Raw genomic sequence first — 18,138 nt, forward strand, 5'->3', positions numbered from 1 at the left:
ATCAGCACTGCAACTAGTAAAATATTACCCCCGGTCCATTCTTTTCCAAAAGTGAGAAACACCTGTTTTCTACATTTTGTCTGTTTTAAAACCATATCTCTTTAAACCAAACCAAGAGTTTGTCTTTTGCACTGATATTCTGATTCATTTCGATTTCAAAGAAAAAAAAAACATTATCTTCCAAAGCATCATAAAATTGTCCATTCTTCCAGACTCTACTTCTCTCTTGTAGTAGTACAGCAGACCTTTCCAGGTGAGCAGATCACAGAGTCCGAAATATGCTTCCTCCATCAAGCAAAGTACCTGAACATGACTCTGTCTTCATAAAAGCGCCCCTGTAATAAAGAAATTAAATCCGAAATCAAGAGGGAAGTTGCCTACTGAAGTTCAAGAAGTCATCAATTTTAACCTAGCAACACATTAAAGGCTGCATCTATACAAGTATGATTCTAGAAATGCTCACCAGATTACGTTTTAAGAAGGAACTGCGCCTCAGGTTCCGCCGAGATCTTAACTTGGATGGCAGGATTCAGAGTCCGGAGTGTGGACTGATGGCGCACGGAGGGTCCACATACTGTGGATCCCTCAGTTTTCTTCCGCGTGTTTAAACCGCCAGCGTGTGACTCCCCTGTCCCCGTGACCTCATTGCTCTGCTCTCGCCTCTGTGCAGCTGAGCCCGACTCATGGTAAAGTGGAAAACAATATGCCCTCAATGTGGGATTTACTCTGGATCGAGGATAGATGTCACCTTTTTATCGTTGAACAGGATGTATGTGATGTGGCGACTAGGTTCAATTTTGTATCCTTTTAAAAGATTAAGGACTGGGGTGAGCGTGATTTACCACCCTTTCAGCTAAGAACCCGACATGAGCACCGTTTAAGCTGCATAGACTCGGTCGTTTAACTCTTCTCCATTAGCAGGGTTAAGGTTAAAGAAAAAAAACATTGCTGACTTCTTTTTTTTTGCCAGCCGCTAGCGCTGATTAGCAATGTTTGTATTTCATGTTTTGCAAGTTGCATCCATTTTAAGAAAAACAAGTCGCGTTAAAGACAGGAAATGAATACTTGCATTTAATTAAGTCTAGCCGTAGGCGGTTGTCTGTAAGGACCAGTTCTGTTCAAGAAGACAGAACAAAGAAGGCACCACTGGGATTCGGACTCAGGATCTCCTGTTTAAGAGACAAGCGCTTTAACCAACTAAGCCACGGCGCCCCGGGATAGTTGTCCTTTTGCAGCCACTTGGACACACCACTCAGACACATCTGCATTCGGTGTGTGCTCCGCCTGCTCGCTGAGCAAGTTGCCACCTTTATACAATAGCAACATCGACACCAAGAGAAAGGATGACAAATGGCTTTTGTCTGGAACTTTTCATGTCCAAGGAGCTCAATGTGCTTTCTGTGTACAACAGGGCCACTGAACTCCACACTGGCCACTGAACCACAGCAGTGGCTTGCTGGCTTGACATCTCCCAAGGAAAATGTTGAAATCGCATGTGGAACAGGAAAATGACCCTCGAGTACGAGGGAAAAAAAAGAAAAAGATCATCTGGAGCGCGCCAACCCATGTCTGGACAGTCCAGTTTCGTCGACGAGGTGGCCGAGTGGTTAAGGCGATGGACTACTAATTCATTGTGTTTTGCATGCATGGGTTCGAATCCCATCCTCGTCGCTCTCTATGTCTGACACGTGTGCCTGTTCGACGTTGGCCCTCCTTTTGTTTGCTCCAGTACTAGAGCCTTACATTTTCTAGCGGTGGCTGAACATGGTATAGTAGGCTAACGTTGGTATCGAGCAGTGGCAGTAACAGTATTTACGTGCCGCTGCTGCCAAGTGGCTCTGGGTTGAGACCGCGTTTTCACTTACTTGCAGCACAAACGGAGAAAGCGATTTTTGACAGTCTCTCGAGAGACTGCGCTAGGTGTTTAGGGATAGACTTTGTCAGTTCCCAATGGGATGATGGCCTCTCAAATAGTTTGTGATTCCTCTAGACGTTTATACAGTAGAAGCCTGCTTCGTGGCTTAAATCCAAGCTAAGGAAACGAGTTTGAGGTCTGATGCAGAACTGCGAATTCAATGAAGGGGAACACTACAGTACATTGCACTGTATGTGTGAGGAAAGCTGCCCCCTTCTGTTCCTTGTCGACCGAACAGAGGACTGTAAAGGATACCGCCAAGAAACTTTAGGATGCTGGTTGGAATCCAGCTCCAAAGAAGCCCCTTTGGGTGTTATGTAATCAAAAAGTAAGAACAGAGAATCTCCCTTGGATCAAAAGCGCAACAGAACTGTTTTCCGTGGAGCAGGTTTCAGACCCGTAGACCTGTTTTATTTGTAGGGCAGGGCGCATTCCCAAACGCGAATCTCCTGTTTTAGAAATGCTTTGGGCGGCGTGAAGTGAAAATAAGAAGTGGGCTCCAGATGCACATGGAAGCAATCAAGTGTTTCATCCGAGCTGTTTCAAAGACTGCTCAACAGCTTTCCTTTTACAGAGGCCCAACGATTAATGATGGGGGTGCACCCTTCAATGTGCCTTACGACTCTAGGGAGTGATTGAGACGATTCGTAGCGTGTGTTCATTTCCCTCTATTCCCCATGTTGTAGTGGTAAGATGACGTAAATTCCTGCTTCGACACGTAACGGCATTATAATCAAGTGCAGGAGCTGAGGGCTTTTGTTTTGTTTCGTTTTCTATGGCGTTCGTAAGCACGCAAAACAAAGACAATTCCTGCATCTAACACGAATGTAAATGTTTTTGAAAGTGTAGTGTGGTGCAGCTTGTAAAATCCTTGTCCACATTTGTGGTTTGTTGATGTTTTTTCTGTCTGCCAAAGTTGCATTTTGACATCCGGACGGGGAGATTTTATCATTTGAACGTGAAGCCAGCCTTAAACCCTCTGAGGCGTGTCTGTCTGCCGGCATGTATCTTGTGAAAGGTATTTTTTTTTTAATGTAGAGCGACTTTAAAAAAGTTTCCGCAGCCACCTCGCACTCCGTGTTAGATTATAGGAGGAATGGGGCGGCGGCGAGCTCGCTGTAGTCGTGGCCGAGTAGTTAAGGCGATGGACTTGAAATCCATTGGGGACTCCCCGCTCAGGTTCGAATCCTGCCGACTACGGCGTCTGCCGCACGTCACCTTGTGCCTGTGCGGCAAAGGCGAAGTGCCGCTTCTCCTTTCCTGGTACTATAAAAATGCTACATCGCTTGGTCCTGCTTCCATGGAAAGCAGTTCTTCAGGTAATTCTACTCTCTTACCAAAGCTGTTAGGTTCCTTTCCGTGGTGAGATGGGTTGTCATGCAACGCTGCCACATAGTGCCGACAGACAAGTGTGTTGCGGGAGAAGAGAAAAGTGTTTGAAGATTTAAGAGTGTCTTAGGTGGAGCCACAATCAAGTGTCACAAATGCAAGTGGGAAGATTTCCAATGTTTAATATGGTCAAAATAAGCGGAAGTTACCAGCTGGTCCGGCACAGTCTGCCATGCTTTTGTCATATACTGTAAAGTGGTGTCGAACTGGATGTCGAACTGGAGCCTCACCATTTGCATATGTGAGGCTCCAGTTATACATCGAGTGTCACATTAAATGACAAAAATGAAGAGAGTTAAAGCAGCTGGAGAGGTTTTCTTACAACTTTTGAGCTGACACAGTTTTGGAAAATGTTTCCTTCACGCTGCACTGAACAACATAGGCAGCCAAGAGTCTCCAAAACAAAACAGAATGGACAGATAGGAGAAAATTCCCACTCGTCCTGAAGTTCCCAAAATCCAGCACTGAGCGTAAACAAAGTGTCTAAGTAGCGTGGGAATGCTAACCCTAACCCTAGCTGGAGTTTGAGCAATCCGACACTGAGCGTAAGAAGATGAGTCAAAGTAACGTCTAATCGGATTAGTTTCCTTAGAGCTGGTTCAGAGTTTGCTCAAGAGTTTACCTTTCACAGATGCGCAAAGAAGAATGTTGGGGGTGCACGTAACGGCGTTATATGCAAGTGCGGGACGTGAGGGTTTTCGTTTGTTTGTTTTGTTTTGCTCTGCTTTGCTTTGTTTTGCTTTCCATCGCGTTGGTAAGAGCGTAAATAAAAAGGCGATTCCTGCATCTACCACTAATGTAAGAGCTATTTCAAGTGCGACGTGGTGCGGCTTTTCAAATGCTTGTGGGCATTTCTCTGTTGTTGATTCTTTTTTTGTGTGTAACAAAGTGGCATTTTCATGTCCGGACGGGGAGACTTTATCATTCCGACATGAAGCCACCCTTAAGTCCTCTGAGGCGTGTCTGTCTGCAAGGCTTGTATTTTGGAAATGTTTTTTTGAAACGGAGAACGACTTTGAAATAGGCTTCCGCCGGCGCCTCGCGATCCAGGTAAGATTGTAGCAAGAACGCAGCGGCAATGGGGCTTGCTGTAGTCGTGGCCGAGTGGTTAAGGCGATGGACTAGAAATCCATTGGGGTTTCCCTGCGCAGGTTCCAATCCTGCCGACTACGTTGTCCGCCTCCAGTCGGTGTGTTTTGGCACAAGCAAAGAAGCGCGCCTCTTTGCTGTTCCTGGTGGTTTTAAAACGCCCAATCGCTTGTACCCGGAAATAAGTTCTTCAGCGTCCGCGAATGGCATTTTGCAGCTGGAAGCAGATGTCGACGCGTTTTGCACAGAGCACCAAAAAAGCGTCTTTTTTGAAGGCCTAGGCACTGAGCATTGGTGGTTCAGTGGTAGAATTCTCGCCTGCCACGCGGGTGGCTCGGGTTCGATTCTCGGCCAATGCAGTGGCTTTTGCAGCGAGTGGCTCCATCACTTGCATCCCCTTGCAACTCGCAACTGAAAACCCACTGAAGCTAAGCAGGTGTGAGCCAGGTCAGTACCCGGATGAGGGTGAGCTACAGGGAAAAACAAAGCTTCCAGCTGGAAGCGGTGTTAATGGTGCCGGCGGGGGGGCACTCACCCTGAGGTCTGTGCGGGTCCCAATGCCCCAGTATAGTGACGGAGATGCTGTGTTGTAAAAGGGCGCTGTCTTTTGGATGAGATGTAAAAACGAGGTCACAGCGCTCTGTGGTCATTCAAAATGACCACCAAAACCTTTGACAAAAGCTCTTGGTAATTGATGGTCTTCAATAATGCTTCTCCTTTAGGTACATTTTAAATCAGCTGAAAAATGCTGTTTTGCATTCATGTGTTTAAGTAGCCTGTGCTACTTACTGCATTGTAAGAGCGATTGTGAGCGGTTTTGTTTTCTCTCTTTGACCAGCCCAGCTGCGCCCCACCCGAAGGCAGGGAAGCACAAAAATTGTATGGAACTCATTCATGCTCCTCTCCATGGAAATCTTTAGTAAAAGGCAAAAGATTTGTACGAGATGAAGAGAAACCAGAGTGCGTGGCTGGACAGCTGCAGGAGCCCAGGCCGCCTTCAAGTCCTCTGCCCTGCTGGTCGTGGTTGGCAATGCACCTGGCCTTACAAACGAGCCAGTGGGGCCCGTTCAGCTCCGGGCTCATCGCCTGCGGCTCTCGGCTTACCTGGCAGGGGAGATACCTTGATCAGCCTGTAGTTGGAATAGTTGGATTGTTTTCTTGTTTTGTGGAAGCAGTGTTTGTTTTGCAGTTTGAGATGGCAACCTTTGGATCCCGCAAGAATGCTGTACGTTTTGAGCTTTTGGATGACCTCTTCATGGATCGTATGCAGTTCAGCAGAAAAGTGTTACAGAAGGAACTTGGCTTTGAACCTCAGCACTTGTATTTCATCTTCGCTCTCCCAGGTCAGAAAGCATTTGAGGTTGTTTTTGCTACCTATTCTCTGTTTGAACAATGTGTGGATGTGTTTGAGGCAAAAAGAGGGAAAGTTCCTGCCCTTGAGAAGATCAACTTGCAGCCTCTGACACAGAGAGAGAGGAAAACGGTGCATGTTGTTATGTTCTCGGAAATGGCAAAGACGGAGGACATTCACACCTGGCTTAAGCAGTACTGCACCGTCCACCATGGAACTGAGGTTAGAGATGTTGACGGTATAAAAACAGGAGCAAGGAAATTCGAGGTTCGCTTGCTACCGGACAATGTAAATGGAGGCTTAAGGCACCTGCCCTCTACAATCCGGCTGGGCGCCTGCAATGGCTATGTTTTTTATGTGGGACAACCAAAGGTGTGTCGGCGCTGTGGTGCTGTGGGACACCTGGCATCGTCCTGCACTGTGAAATGCTGCAAGACCTGTGGCAAACAGGGACATTAAGCCTCTGACTGTTCAATGCTGCCAAAGTGCAATTTATGTGGCTCGGAAGGACACGTTTTTAAGAACTGCCCCCACGCCTACGCCTATAAACTCAAAATGAGAAAGGATAAGGCAGTGCTTGTTTCAGCCAAACCGGCCCGAAAAAGCCAAAGCAAACAACAAGTCAAACAAAGAACCCTTGTTGGACAAAGACTCTCAGTCTCCAGCCAGGATCAGTCCTGCTGTGGCTCCGGGGCCGGTGGAAGAGAAATCCACTACGCCCCCACAACCGCAGACTGCACCAGACAAGCACGAGGGTTTGAAAACCCCCGAGAACAGCGAGGACCCCTCCCCCACTCCTGCTCCTCAGAACGAGGGCCAGTGTGGGGCCCCCCGGTGGAGCGGGTCCAGCGACGATACCCAGGATTCAGCGGAGCTGCTTTTCTCAGACTCTGCAAGTGCTACAGATGCCCTCCTCTCCTCCATCCAGTCCATCACGGAGGATCTGCAACAGCTGGTGGGTGAGGGGGAAGAGGAGACTGGTGCATCGGCTGCACCCCTTTCCCCTCGGTGCTCCCAGGAGCTGGACTTGAGGAAAAGGAAAAATGACTCTGTTTTCTCCCCGAGCGAGGAGGAAGGAGAGCATGGCGATGGGGACAGCTGGAACCCCTCCACCCCTCCTTCTGCCCCCTTCCTTGAAATGGACTCCGTGAACGCTTTTACTGCTGCCACCCTGATGAAGGCTCATTCAGAGGATGGCTGGCAGGAAATTGGTAAGAAGAAAAAGAAAAAGAGAAGGTAACAGGTGAGACCGAAGAGAAATGTGTTTTGTAAAGACTGGTTCCACTTTCTTATGTAATATGGCTCTAAACATAATTTCTCTTAACACCAGAGGTATCAATGACAGAGTTAAATGCCAGTGTGTCTTTGATTACCTCCAGCAGAGAGAGGGAGATGTGTTGATGTTGCAGGAGTGTGCTTTAGCCTATCAAGAGAGCTTATCAATAGCCTATCAATAAAAGCTTTGAAGATAGGTGGGATAAAGGGCCTTCTGTTTGGTCAGGGGACAATAACAACAGAGCCTCTGGCGTGGCCATTCTTTTCAAAGGATGGGCTTTCAAATTGAAAAGTATTCAGAGGGTCATAGATGGCAGGTTGCTGTGTGTGGATGTGGAATGGGGGACCGTTAACCTGCGGCTAATCAATGTGTATTGTCCTACTGACGTGGGAGGAAGGGTGGAGCTACTCAAGGCACTCTCTCCCCTATTGTTAAGTAGCACAGACGTGATAGTGGGAGGGGATTTTAATTGTATCTTAGAGCACACAGACAGGCAGTCTAGCTCTCCGATAAAATTGGATTCCAGCTCACTGGCCCTGCAAAACTTAGTTCAAGACTTTAAACTCTCAGACACATATAGATGTATATATCCCACAACAGCAGGATATACATGGTCAGGGAGGAATAGCAGCTCCAGAATTGACTATTGCTTTGTCTCAGAGAGAGTGAAAGTTGTTGGGGTCACTCTTCAGCCTGTCTTCTTCTCAGATCATCAGGCTTTAGGGTGTAGAGTGGAACTCCAGGGCAGGACTGTCTTTGGCCCAGGCCTCTGGAAACTCAACACAAAGCTGCTAGAGAACGAGGGGGTAGTATCCCGCTACAAGGAGAAACTATCACAGTGGCTGTCCTTGCAGTGTCTGTACGGGTCAGTAGGAGAGTGGTGGGAGGAGGTGAAGATGAGGACAAAGGCCTTTTTCATGGCTGAGGGAAGGAAGGCTGCTGCCAGACAGAGAGGAGTGCTAGCCAGGAAACAGAGGCAGCTGCAGCGTCTCTACACGATGCTGCACAGTGGCTTCGATGTGCTCGAGGATATCACCCTTTTAAAAAAGGACATCCGGAGCATAGTCGAAGAAAGTAGTCGAGGAGTGCTGTTAAGAAGCAGAGTGCAGTTCTTGGAAGAAAATAAGAAGTGTACTCGCTTCTTTTTCAGGAAAGTGGTAGGCTCCAAGTCTGTCATGGAAAGTGTAGTTGATGAGGAGGGACGAGAGAGAACAGAGCCGAGTGCTATCCTCTCCTGCACCGAGGCCTTCTACTCAAGACTGTACAGCTCTACAGAGGTAAAGGATGAAGAAATTCATTTTTTTACCTCAAAGCTAGAAAACGTTTTGAGTGCTATCCTCTCCTGCACCGAGGCCTTCTACTCAAGACTGTACAGCTCTACAGAGGTAAAGGATGAAGAAATTCATTTTTTTACCTCAAAGCTAGAAAACGTTTTGAGTGAAGAAGATAGGGAAGTACTTGAGAGGGATTTGACAGTAGAAGAGCTGAGACAGGCTATGGAGAGCTTACAGCAGGGGAAAACTCCGGGTGCTGACGGGCTCCCTAAAGAAATGTATTGCACCTTTTGGGATCTGCTTCAGGATCCGCTACTGCTCCTATTCGAGGAAAGCTATAAGACAGAATTGCTACCTGACTCCTTAAGAGAAGGCACTATCTCTCTCTTGTTTAAGAAAGGAGCAAAGAATGACATAAAGAACTGGAGACCCCTCAGCCTGTTAGGCGTGGACACTAAGATCCTGTCCAAAGCCCTTTTCCTGCGCCTACAAAATGTAGTGGCCTCACTGGTAGGGAAAGAACAGACTTGTGGGATAGCAGGACGCCTGATGAGCGACAACCTGGCCTTGTTGAGGGATGTCTGTCTGTACTCAGAGGATCGCTCCCTCCCTCTGTGCATTTTAAGTGTAGACCTAGAAAAGACCTTTGACCGCCTACCGGTCAAAGGCCGGTCACGCGGTGCGTGATTGGTTGACCGACAGGGGCACTCGTGGTCCGTTGGTCTGTCGTAGAAAGACTTACTGTAAACGTCTTTACTGTGCCCATTGTAGATATTGAATTTTACCACTGAAGGGAAATCTTAGTAGCTGAGCATAAAAAGAATAGGAGCATACTGTAACGCGTGTGAAGGCCATAAACGATATTAATTTTGGAACGTAAACATACAGTATATAGCTGGTCTTGGTACTTTAAAGAAAAAAATACACACCAGTATTCCATTTCTCCCTAAACATTGTAAGCTTCGAAGTCTTTAACTAACGTGATACCGGAGTCAACAAGCATACTTTTAGAATTTGATTAAAAGGGAATATAATATGGAATCGCGTATCTCAAGAAATTAATAACGATATAATTATATTCATGTTGCAAAAGAACTGCAACGGACATAAAAACTCCCTTGCTTTTAACAGAGCGTTCCATAATTTCTAACTACGAAAATGCCAGGTGAAAGGATTTGTAAACATATTTTGTTAAAGCAAGTCAGTTTTTTCCGCAACACATAAAATACATTTTTCCAAGAAAGTTTAGCCTTTGTCACTAATGAAACCACTAAATAAAGACATAAATATAGAAATCTTAAGATTTGTTTTATTTAATGTTGGTAGCAGGATGAACTGTCAGAGTGTATATTTTGTCACAAAGTTGCTGCAAGATGTTAACAGTGAAAAAGGTATTTAGAAATGAGTTATTTCAAGATGAAAAAGAAAACATACACGAAACATGGTTTCATAACGACCAGAATCGGTCTTGAGATATTTTTAACTTGATTTACAGTATTTGAGAGGTATGTCTTAACACCGATACTACAGTGCTTAAGTACTGCTCACGTATATGTTTCTAGGTTTATATTATGCATTTCATACGGTCAAATTACTTTTGAGCAACTAATAAGAAGCGCGAAACGGTATGCGTTTTAGTTTCGTTTTGTGCTGGGACCCGTGGATTGATTAGAGATATCAAGTACATACAAGTCATTTTTTAAATGTTGTAGTTCGTCTTGAAAAAATGTTACGAGTACATCATCTATCAACAATTACACAGGTTCTGTTTCCATATTGTGGATTTTGGTTAGGTATTATCAAATCCAGTGGCGCTGTGTGTTAGTTTACTGAGTCCCATGTCACATGGTCTGTGATTGAAACCTGTAAAACCGGTTTAATTCGTCACAGCCAGCACTCTTCAGGTGTGAGGGTCTTCTGCTCAGAATGAAACGCTAAAATGTTTGTGTATATTCTAATGGTAGTGGGGGCAGGGTGTGTGGGAACAGGTTTGGTTGAAATTGCATTGGACATCTATGTTCTTCACACCTGAAACATTTTCTCTGAAAGCATTTTCTTCGCAGTTTAACCGATCTTGTTACAGCATGTTACAGTTTACTATTATTAACCATATTAATTTTAAGTGCTTAATGTAAAATCTTGCAAAAATATATTTTCATTGTTCAAATATACATTAAGTCTGACTATCATATAATAAGTTAAATACAAAACTAAAGATAAAATAGGGTTAAATATAATTCAAAATATTTTGCTAACAATGTTAACTGTTTATGAATAATAAAATGTATTAACTAAGGAGTAGGATGGCACAGTTGTTAGTATGTTTTTTGTTTTGTTTCTTTTTAATAAATACAACAGTAGTACCTGATGTCTCAGTGGCTTTCAAAATTAAATTATGCATGCAAACCTGTGAACTAGAAAGATAACTAAGATATCCATCCATTATATTCCATAATATCCATGAAATATATGGCGCTGAAATATGTGTGACGCAGTGGTGGCCTGACACGGTGAGGTGCGCTGGCAGCTGTGTGATGCAGTGGTGGTCGGGTATGTAGAGGTGCACTGGCAGCTGTGTGTTGTGACGCAGTGGTGGCCTGACACGGTGTGGTGCCCTGGCAGCTGTGTGATGCAGTGGTGGTCGGGTATGTAGAGGTGCACTGGCAGCTGTGTGTTGTGACGCAGTGGTGGCCTGGCACGGTGAGGTGCGCTGGAAGCTGTGTGATGCAGTGGTGGTCGGGTATGTAGAGGTGCACTGGCAGCTGTGTGTTGTGACGCAGTGGTGGCCTGGCACGGTGAGGTGCGCTGGCAGCTGTGTGACGCAGTGGTGGTCGGGTATGTAGAGGTGCACTGGCAGCTGTGTGTTGTGATGCAGTGGTGGCCTGGCACGGTGAGGTGCGCTGGAGCTGTGTGATGCAGTGGTGGTCGGGTATGTAGAGGTGCACTGGCAGCTGTGTGTTGTGACGCAGTGGTGGCCTGGCATGGTGAGGTGCGCTGGCAGCTGTGTGATGCAGTGGTGGTCGGGTATGTAGAGGTGCACTGGCAGCTGTGTGTTGTGACGCAGTGGTGGCCTGGCACGGTGAGGTGCGCTGGCAGCTGTGTGATGCAGTGGTGGTCGGGTATGTAGAGGTGCACTGGCAGCTGTGTGTTGTGACGCAGTGGTGGCCTGGCACGGTGAGGTGCGCTGGCAGCTGTGTGATGCAGTGGTGGTCAGGTATGTAGAGGTGCACTGGCAGCTGTGTGTTGTGACGCAGTGGTGGCCTGGCACGGTGAGGTGCCCTGGCAGCTGTATGATGCAGTGGTGGCCTGGCACGGTGAGGTGCGCTTGCAGCTATGTGACGCAGTGGTGGCCTGGCACGGTGAGGTGCGCTGGCAGCTGTGTGATGCACAGCTCAGTTGGTTTTGTCCAACTGAGCAATCTTGCTTTCATAAAATATACCAACATTTTAATGACTGATGATTAACATGCTGTAATACACAGTTCAAAATTAAAGGCTCAAATGCTGTACATGAGAGGTTAAGCTCCCCCTGGCGGTTTTACAAGGCGACGCCGGATAGTTAGTCACGTGACACACGTGAACCGCGTGATACCCCAGTGGGCGTGTCGCGGTATGCCGCGAAATACCTCACCCATTTTGAATGGCTGCATCTGTACGTTCAGAATCAAACCCGCAGCTGTTGTTCGACTTTATTTCTTGACTAATTACAACTGAGTGTCGCACGAGCAGTTACGTAAACTTGTCTGGTATATTTGAACACAAATGCCATTCTTCAATTAAAACTAACAGTACATTGTCAGGGACATTCAGTTCTATAAAAACAAGAGACAGACAAGAGAATATTTCTTCCTTTCATGTGGACTACGTGTTGACTTACTGATCGGAATAATTGAAAAGTTCGGGTTCATAGCCGATGCAGTGTGTGCTAATTAGAACAGCAACGCTGAGCTCTCAGCACCGTACTGAGCCCAGGTGTTTTTCTAAAGCTGTCAGGTGCAGTTCATTTACATGAAGGAAATTTCTTACTGGGTACAATTACAATGCAGTAAGTAGCACAGACTACTTAGGGAGCAGCCCGATGTGTTTAAAAATGACCCGAGCCAGGTAGGAGTCAAACCTACAATCTCCTGATTCGTAATCAGACGCCTTATCCATTGCGCCACTGGACCTGGTGTAACACTGCAGGACTGTAACCCAGTGAGCTCAGCCCTGCAACTAGTAAAATATTACCCCCGGTCCATTCTTTTCCAAAAGTGAGAAACACCTGTTTTCTACATGTTGTCTGTTTTAAAACCATATCTCTTTAAACCAAACCAAGAGTTTGTCTTTTGCACTGCTATTCTGATTCATTTCGATTTCAAAGAAAAAAAAAACATTACCTTCCAAAGCATCATAAAATTGTCCCTTCTTCCAGACTCTACTTCTCTCTTGTAGTAGTACAGCAGACCTTTCCAGGTGAGCAGATCACAGAGTCCGAAATGAGCTTCCTCCATCAAGCAAAGTACCTGAACATGACTCTGTCATCATAAAAGCGCCCCTGTAATAAAGAAATTAAATCCGAAATCAAGAGGGCAGTTGCCTACTGAAATACAAGAAGTCATCAATTTTAACCTAGCAACACAGTTCAGAGTCCGGAGTGCGGACTGATGACTGATGGTCCATATCCACTCCGACCTCTTCTCGGGTTTCTTCAATGACTTACTAAGGATCTTCTTCACATTCGCCCATGCAGGGGAAGCCAGTTACACCAAAGCAAACGCAGGAAAGTGCAATTCAAGCAGAGACCAGGAGGGACTTGTTTACACCGAGAGTGGTCGGAGAATGGAACAATGCGCCCAGCCCTGTTGCTGGAGCCGATTCTTGATGAGATCTTGGGCTCACTAAGAAGCCCCCGCTGGATGCTAATCTTTCTGTTGTTCTTGCAGGTCCTGCGCTGCTTTTGAGCCGACAGAGCTCGTCCTGGTCTGTCGGCACAGCCCAATTGCAAATGATCGGCTCCGCGTACAGAAGGAACGTGCGTTTGGTACAAGAGTGCATGAAGGCACCGGAAATACATTGGGAACAAATGACCGGTCGCTCAATACCTCTGTGAAGTACAGGAGCGTGCAAAACGAGGCTGTTTCCGCCCGGTCTCGAACCGGGGACCTTTCGCGTGTTAGGCGAACGTGATAGCCAATACACTACGGAAACCTGTAGGGACAGCTGCTGGTGTCTCGCTTGCGTTTCGGGCTGAGAAAGGGAAGCGTCACTTTAGGCAGGGGGCACTGGAGAGAGGAACAAAGGGCGCGATGAAACAAAATGCCGAAACCCGGGATCCAACCAGGGACCTTTAGATCTTCAGTCTAACGCTCCTCCAGCTGAGCTATTTCGGCGGTGCACAGAGCGCACAGCCACCTGCTCCAGCCTTCCTGTGTTGTGGCATGAGCGCACCAAGAGGAGCGGGAGAGTGTTGCAGGAACGTCACTCAGAAGGAAAGCCACCCAGCTGCGCCCTCTGAGCTCTGTCCAGCGCATCTTCCTCGCATGGACTCCTGCCTGCGACGGGCAGGAAACAATTAGCAAGAACAGAACAACACCCCATGGGTGTCTCATGACCACACCTTAGGTTGTGACATGTGCAGGTGTGAGGGGTTGCCGGGCTACTTTGGAGCAGAGCTTGGGCAGAGGGGGGGCGGGAAAGCAGACAAAAAGGTGACACCTCAAGGTCTGTACGATCACAGCTCTCCGCCGCCCCAGGCTTCCGCTAGATAAGCTACTGGACACAACCGCCCCTCCTCACACAGACCGTGGAAAAGCCCCCGAGTGGGAGGGCTCTCTCTTCCTCCCAGGAGCTCTTGGACACGACGCACAGACAGAGCGCGGGGAGCCGCCGCCTGCAAACACGGCTCCAGGCAGGACTCCGCTCTGCAGGAGCCGCAGAGCAGAGCAGAGCAGAGGAGATGGGGGCAGCTTAGCTCCTGTGCAGAGACCTGAGCTGTTGTTGCTGCGGACGCTGTCTTTTCTGTTCTCGGGGTAGGAGTGAATGTTGAGTTGCCCTTAGAAATGAAGCAGAGCATTTCAACGGCACGGGTGTGTGTGTGTGCGTGCGCCCTGGTGATTCTGGGAGACAGATCGAACCTGGGCTAAAAGAGAGGGGGCTTAGCCCTCTTCCATTTGCTACTTCAAAGTTGTAGAACCCATTTGCATCTGCTAGGCGGCGCAGTCGTCATGCACAAAGAACGCTTTGAAAAGCGTCCAAAGCAAGTCATTCCGAGTTGGTCGTTTGTGTTTTCCGTTCAGACGCGAAATGCTGAAATGATCTCTCGGCTCCTCGGTTGTCATTTCTGCTCCGTAAAGGAATCACAGCACGCGTCGCCTTCCAGCACGCTGGGTCGGGACACGATGCCGGGGGTCGGAGAGAGCGATGTCTTCCTCGTTAGTATAGGACCTGTCACCTGTCCCCACCTGTCACGCGGGAGACCGGGGTACATCAGGACGCGCATTGAAGTGAAAGCAGGATGCGCTGCGACATGCACTGTGCAGATCCCGCCACACTAAGAGGTGAGGGGGTCTGTTCGATCACAGCGCTAGGCGAATCCCCAATCCCCTTTTGTGCGTGGCGACAGAAGAAGTCTGGTCTGTTTCCGCCCGGTTTCGATCCGGGGACCTTTCGCGTGTGAGGCGAACGTGATAACCACTACACTACGGAAACTGTGGTCAGATGTGCCCAGCGGCCCAGCGCTGAGCTTCGCCAATGCGATTCAGCTGCTTCCAGTGCCTTTATTGGGGTGCGCTGATGGACCGTGCTCTCTCTCCAGAGACCAGCACGCCTGTCATGGACGGAGCAGGAAAGACGGCACCACATTCTACAGCCCTCTCCACGCAATCGACGAAATCGGGCTACTGAAGTGGAGAAAATCGCCTCTCTAGAAAGTGCAAATATCATCTTGGAGAGTATATATCCTATTGCCGAAGGTCAGCCCTGTCTACCAGAGTGACCCTCCCACCTCCTGCAGCGATGGTCAGCTCGTCTCACACGCGAGAAGTTTCGGCTGGAAACAAGCGCCCCCTCTTCTCGCACGTTTTGCACGTTGAGTAGTTTTAATGCGGCTCCTTCGTACACAGTGCTGATCTTTTGGAAAGCAGGAGGCAAAATTGACACGTTCCCATACCGGGAGTCGAACCAGGGCCGCCTGGGTGAAAACCAGGAATCCTAACCACTAGACCATATGGCAGCGAACAACCCTGCTGTTCCCGGCATCATGCAAGCAAACTACATAAATATGAGAAAACACGCAAGAGAGTTGTCACTCAAAGTGTCGAAGGGTCGATGTATACTGGGACTCAGTTGAAATGCAACGTCAGGACTTTTCCGTTTATGTCACACGAAGAGAGCACAGCCTTTTCCGCCCTGCCACGTGTGTATCGGTAACTTGCCGTGATCGTATAGTGGTCAGTACTTTGCGTTGTGGCCGCAACAACCCTGGTTCAAATCTGGGTCACGGCAGAATAGGGGCGTCTGCTTTTACTACTTGCATGAATGAAGGCAAAAAAAAGCCAATCGATGTGAACGAACGGCACTTTACAGAGGAGTACTGCCTGACTGGATCGTTGATGAACGACAGAGGCCACTCCGACCTCTTCTCGGGTTTCTTCAATGACTTACTAAGGATCTTCTTCACATTCGCCCATGCAGGGGAAGCCAGTTACACCAAAGCAAACGCAGGAAAGTGCATTTCATGCAGAGACCAGGAGGGACCTGTTTACACCAAGAGTGGTCGGAGTATGGAACAATGCGCCCAGCCCTGTTGCTGGAGTCGATTCTTGATTAGATTTTGGGCTCACTAAGAGGCCCCCGCTGGGTACTAATCTTTCTGTTGTTCTCGCAGGTGTTGCGCTGCTTTTGAGCCGACAGAGCTCGTCTTGGTCTGTCGGCACAGCCCAATTTCAAATGATCGGCTCCAGGTACAGAAAAAACGTGCGTTTGGTACAAGAGTGCATGAAGGCACCGGAAATACATTGGGAACAAATGACTGGTGGTTCAAGACCTCTGTGAAGTGCAGGAGCGTGCAAGAAGAGGCTGTTTGCACCCGGTCTCGAACCTGGGACCTTTCACATGTTAGGCAAACGTGATAACCACTACACTACGGAAACCTGTAGGGTTTGTTGCTGGTGTATCGCTTGCGTTTCGGGCTGAGAAAGGGACGCGTCATTTTAGGCAGGGGGCGCTGGAGAGAGGAACAAAGGGAGCGATGAAACAAAATGCCGAAACCCGGGATCGAGCCAAGGACCTTTAGAACATACTCTCACGAATCGTTAGAATATGTGCGTTTGATCATCAATTGCGTAACAACCACATTCGTTCGACTTGAGCCATCAAGCTCATAGTTTTCAAATCTTGAAAGCTGTCATTGAGCACATCATAGTCTGCAGTATGCCCCGTAACTTGCGTACTTCAACAGAAAGAAGAGCAGACAGCTCCATAAATATGCGAGGCGCAGAGAGTGCAAGGCGAGCCGCACACGTTTCGGTGGCTGAGAGAGGGCAGTTTTTGCTTCTGCATTTCCCAAGTAAGGACGCATGACAACAAGCGATTGCGGTGCTCATTTACGACATAGTGGTGATGAGTTTTCAGTACGTGTTCTTTTGAACGAGCAATGAGGTTGCTGCCTTGGACAGCTGACTGCACGCTCTCATTGTGCCACGTGATGAGTATTCACCAGGCTCGTTCAGTCATTAGTCACATTCCATCGTTTGCCATAAGCAGATGCTGCAAGGTGATGTGGATATCAGTTCCCAGTCTTGTGGACGAGGACAAAAAGAGCACACAAGGGCTCAGCCAGGAGTTGAACCCGGGACCTCCCACACCCTAAGTGAGAATCATACCCCTAAACAAATGAGCCATGGCAGCACTTTCTATTTTATCCTGTCAGCGAGCTTGAGGACGGGGGAGAGGCGTCATTCGCTCGTCCAGTCAGACCTTCATCAATAAGTCAAGAAAGCCGCAATTACACGACTGCCTTGCAGACGAAGGGCAGTGAACTGCACCCGGTAAGAGGGGAACAAGCGGCACTAGGCGACACCGAGGCATGAGCCCCAGCGAGGGGGGTTAGCTTGCATGGTACAGTGCTCGCTTTGCATGCGAGAGGTAGCGGGATCGTTTCCCACGTCCTCCAGGTGTGTGCTTAGAGCTTGATGTGCCGAAAGGTGTCCTTTAGCCTGTGGTCACACCTTGCATGGAGAGCGTCATGCAGCTGTCAATCATTTCGCAGCCACGCCCCCTCTTCATCTTCTCTCTGCCTTAAGCGTCTCCGCCACTCTCTCTTGACATTTCATGTCAGCATGTCAGAAGTCCGAGTGACGTTTTTAATGGCTGAGTGAGGGCACGATGCTGAAGCAGAGAGGCCACTTCAGCCAGAGAGACTTGTGCTAGGTGAGATCTGAAAAACGGACTCGCAACAGAAACAGACCAAAAAAGTATCGGTGAGATCAAAAGGCAAATGCAACATCCAGCAGAGGGCGTCTGAAGATTAGGGAACGGGCGACTGAAATCCATATGAGGCAAACTTTCCGGCTGTGCACTGCAGCTGGCCTCGTTGGCGTAGTTGGTAGCGCGTCAGTCTCTTTATCTGAAGGTCCTGAGTTTGATCCTCACACGGGGCATGGCTGCTTGCGCTTTTCAAACACTTGCGGCAACTGTTTGCTCATAACCACGTCTGGAATGCGTGACCTTTACACGGGGGAGAAGCAACGCCGCATCCCTTTTCTAAAGAACATTCATATTCAGAAATAAGTCAAGAAATTTGCCATTACTTTTGCTGTCAGCCTGCCCATGTTGCCAAAGAAAGATTCACTCGGCGTCAACAT

At 48.0% G+C, this 18,138-nt stretch overlaps 8 non-coding genes across 8 annotated transcripts; 4 read left to right on the forward strand and 4 right to left on the reverse strand.

The window, feature by feature from the left end:
• Positions 1-1,138: 1,138 nt before the first annotated feature.
• On the reverse strand, positions 1,139-1,212 carry trnak-cuu (transfer RNA lysine (anticodon CUU)). Its single transcript has one exon. It is a non-coding gene; the product is annotated as a tRNA-Lys (tRNA).
• Positions 1,213-1,589: 377 nt separating this feature from the next.
• Positions 1,590-1,671, forward strand: trnas-acu (transfer RNA serine (anticodon ACU)). Its single transcript has one exon. It is a non-coding gene; the product is annotated as a tRNA-Ser (tRNA).
• Positions 1,672-3,033: 1,362 nt separating this feature from the next.
• trnas-uga (transfer RNA serine (anticodon UGA)) lies at positions 3,034-3,115 on the forward strand. Its single transcript has one exon. It is a non-coding gene; the product is annotated as a tRNA-Ser (tRNA).
• Positions 3,116-4,394: 1,279 nt separating this feature from the next.
• trnas-aga (transfer RNA serine (anticodon AGA)) lies at positions 4,395-4,476 on the forward strand. Its single transcript has one exon. It is a non-coding gene; the product is annotated as a tRNA-Ser (tRNA).
• Positions 4,477-5,240: 764 nt separating this feature from the next.
• LOC148631971 (U5 spliceosomal RNA) lies at positions 5,241-5,357 on the reverse strand. The gene has a single exon (XR_015934514.1). It is a non-coding gene; the product is annotated as a U5 spliceosomal RNA (small nuclear RNA).
• Positions 5,358-14,910: 9,553 nt separating this feature from the next.
• Positions 14,911-14,983, reverse strand: trnav-cac (transfer RNA valine (anticodon CAC)). The gene has a single exon. It is a non-coding gene; the product is annotated as a tRNA-Val (tRNA).
• Positions 14,984-15,434: 451 nt separating this feature from the next.
• trnae-uuc (transfer RNA glutamic acid (anticodon UUC)) lies at positions 15,435-15,506 on the reverse strand. Its single transcript has one exon. It is a non-coding gene; the product is annotated as a tRNA-Glu (tRNA).
• Positions 15,507-17,861: 2,355 nt separating this feature from the next.
• Positions 17,862-17,934, forward strand: trnak-cuu (transfer RNA lysine (anticodon CUU)). Its single transcript has one exon. It is a non-coding gene; the product is annotated as a tRNA-Lys (tRNA).
• Positions 17,935-18,138: the final 204 nt, after the last annotated feature.

Source organism: Lepisosteus platostomus, unplaced genomic scaffold (assembly GCF_059453375.1).
Source record: "Lepisosteus platostomus isolate fLepPlt1 unplaced genomic scaffold, fLepPlt1.hap1 Scaffold_72_H1, whole genome shotgun sequence".
NCBI lineage: Eukaryota > Metazoa > Chordata > Actinopteri > Semionotiformes > Lepisosteidae > Lepisosteus > Lepisosteus platostomus.